General features: G+C 37.5%; 1 non-coding gene across 1 annotated transcript; it reads left to right on the forward strand.

Annotated features, from left to right (window-relative positions):
* Nucleotides 1-443: 443 nt before the first annotated feature.
* Nucleotides 444-562, forward strand: LOC133529427 (5S ribosomal RNA). Its single transcript, XR_009801134.1, has one exon. It is a non-coding gene; the product is annotated as a 5S ribosomal RNA (ribosomal RNA).
* The last annotated feature ends 3,003 nt before the right edge of the window (nt 563-3,565 follow it).

Raw genomic sequence — 3,565 nt, forward strand, 5'->3', positions numbered from 1 at the left:
CAACAATTATACATTTTACATACATGTAAAACTACAAATGAATTTTAAAGGAAAACACACAATAACACAAAACAACAACAACAGATTATGAACAGTATTCATAATTGACGAAATGATCCCTTCCTTTTTTCATATTCACATAATTATTATTATTTATGAAAACGTGACGTTATCGCGAATACCTATAGTTAAGAGGAAAAAGGACGGCGGGTCTCCATATAAATGTAGTCCCCATTTTCCTGTCTGTTTTTTTTACTAATGCCTTTCTAGAAATAAAACGAGTTGATATAAGATTCATATACTTAATAATCTATGACTTGACGAACTCTTCTGCATTGGGGCTCGTATATCACTTTCAATAAGCGAGACAAAACTGACACGTCATGTTGACGTCACTGATGTTATATTTGGCGCTACTGTATACTAATTTCAAAATTCTAGTCGCCAACGTCCATACCACGTTGAATACACCGGTTCTCGTCCGATCACCGAAGTTAAGCAACGTCGGGCGAGGTCAGTACTTGGATGGGTGACCGCCTGGGAACACCTCGTGTCGTTGGCTTTTTGTTTTTTTTTTTTTTCATTGTTTGTCTTAAATATTAGCCGATTTGACTCATTAAGACGCTTTATGAGTGCGAGTTCAGATGTTTTGCCGGCAATCATTCGTACCTACCGCAAACTTTTGAATTAAGTATTCGAAATTCTGAACATCCTACATTCACGCTTCCAAATAGGGAGCGTGCATGAACTATAGGAGGCAGCACAGGAGCCGTTAGATTTTTGGCGCGAGGCGTAAATGTCATGTTTTTTGTTCCGATGGAGCCCACAAGATGGCAGAACCTACTATACACAAGAAAACACTTGACGTGTAATTGTGCCTGTTTATGGTTCCGATTCAGACCACAAGATGGCAGACCCTCTAACGCGCACGGTCCCTATACACTCAAAATAAACCTCCATCTTTACCATCTTAAATTACGCGCCTGCGGCTGACATATTGTTATTTCCCTATATCCCGGTATAAAAGGGCTTAACCGCCAAGCAACTATTCCAATTCCACACTACATACGCCTTTTATTTAAGGTAGTCTTATTTTTATATTATTATTACTGAATCTTTATTTTATGTTTTAATAAATTACTATTAACCATCCGTTTGACTTTTTTCGATTTTTTGAGTACTTATTGCAAAAATTAGGAGTAAAAACAGATTTCATACAAATTTTTAAATGCTCTTGACTCTTATAATAATTAAAAATTAAAAAAAAAATCTTACTTAGGTTAGCTGTGTTCCATATCCAGAGAGGAAAATGAGGACTACGTTTGTATGGAAAGCGATTTCGCGCGGGTCCTCCAGTGTCATCTTAAGTTTTTAATTACCTCCGATGTTTCGAGGACGACATTGTTCCCGTGGTTTCTAAGAAAGACCCGTCTCGTTCCGGGTAAGTACAGTTTCCGTAAATGTGTAAAATTCTCGAAACAGGAGCGGAGATTGTATCCAGTTAGTTCAAAAGATGCGTAGAATTCGCCTTAAGCATTTGTTTACAAACACTTGGAGTTTTGTCATTAGGTCTTTGCGGACAAACCAGGTTTCACACCCATACACAGTAACACGGCTTTTACATTTGAATTGAAATTCCTCACTTTAGTTCTTCTAGTAAAAAAACAATCATTAAAAATACTTAAGAACTCAAACTATCAATAAACTTAACTATAAATAAACTAACCTATAAAAACTAGTCGAACAATCGCTCCCGACGCAAAGGTATTATACTCATCTCGCTCGCTGCGTTTCGGCCAGGGATCGGAACCGGTTTTTTTGCAAAAACATCGAAATAACCATATATTTCGGATTATTTTATACTCTAAATGTAGGACTCAGTTGTATTTTCAGATAACGACTTCGTATTATAAGATTGCCTAATTAGAAATGAAGTAATTAACAAAGAACGAAAAAATACCGTTTTCGTTCCCATACAAAAAATACCGGTTTCCGATCCCTGGTTTCGGCGTTGAACCGCGATGGACAACATTTGCGCTAGGAACGAACTGGAGCGGACCTCGAGACCCTTCTACGCCCCCAGTTCCCCGAGACAAGATCTTTTAACCCCCGACGCAAAAAGAGAGGGGTGACAATAAGTTTAATTTTGATCTTACTGTAACATCCGGCACTTTGCACACAGCCGGTCTCCCCACGTGGCGTCAATCGTGTTGTCGTGCGACTGCCGCGATTATTGTTCCCATACTCATACAACTAGGGTAGTGGATCGGTGTTCATTTCGTATATTGTTCGCGGAAAATCGTTGTTGATGATAAATAAATAAATATTATAGGACATTATTACACAAATTGACTGAGTCCCACAGTAAGCTCAATAAGGCTTGTGTTGTAGGTACCTAGACACGATATATATAATATATAATTATAAATACTTAAATACATAGAAAACGCCCATGACTCATAAACAAATATCCGTGTTCATCACACAAATATATGCTCTTACCAGGATTTGAACCCGGTACTTTATTGACCAAAGCGTTAGCGAAAGTCTGCGATTTAACTCGGGCATTTTGATTTCGTATGAATTCCTGATGTTTTCAGGTCATACAGAGCCCCTAGTGTAAATTTATTCGATAGCGTAACGTGACGTACGTGTTTGCGTTAAGTCTCATTTTGTATGGGATTTAGAAATAGCGCGCCAAGCGGGACGTTTTGTAAACTCAAAATCCCATACAAATTAAATTAATAGTTTAAAAAACACTAGAAAAACGCTTTTATAAATGCACGTAAAAACCAAAACGGCTTCATCATCTGACCTTGAAACCTAATCGTGGTCAAAGTTCATTACAAGACTTTTTAAACAAATCCAAACACAGCTATGATACGATGTTCCATCATGAAATTCCAGTTCATATTTTCCGGCTTCATCATCAGATCAGTTCGACAGTACCATATTATTGTATTGTCATCAGAACTGGGTACATTACATACAGCTGCCAATTTTCATAACGCTACGATCCTTGGAAGATGGTTAAATTAGTTACCTTAGATTCCATTACATACAGGTCGATCTAATAAAAGCGTGTTAATGAGACTTAACGCAAACGCGTACGTCACGTTTCGCTATCGAATAAATTTACACTAGAGGTACTGGGGATCGATTTTTTAATTTCGAGCGCTCGATTTCGACACTCGAAAATCTGTGAAAAACGGCGAAATGCTATTTTTTAAATACGAGTGATAGAAATTGGAATCGAGTGGTATTAAATTAACCACTCGTTTTCAATTCCATTTGGAGAATTTGAATGCCTAGTAGTGGAAATATTATTCAACAAAATACACGAAATAGAGTGGTAGAAATTCAAAAATCGGCCCCCTGGTCGCAATTCTACCGATTCTTGTGAAATTTTGTGACCTGATTCTATGATTAACGGCCCGATTCGAAGAATGAGCTACGATGACAATAAGTTCTGGTTTAGATAATTTGTCGTATAATTGACAGAAGCAGCTCGATTCGGGCAACCAATGTCACTTCGACGTTAGAAATATCGTAGATAGATCTTATT

This window comes from Cydia pomonella, chromosome 20 (assembly GCF_033807575.1).
Source record: "Cydia pomonella isolate Wapato2018A chromosome 20, ilCydPomo1, whole genome shotgun sequence".
NCBI classification, from domain to species: domain Eukaryota; kingdom Metazoa; phylum Arthropoda; class Insecta; order Lepidoptera; family Tortricidae; genus Cydia; species Cydia pomonella.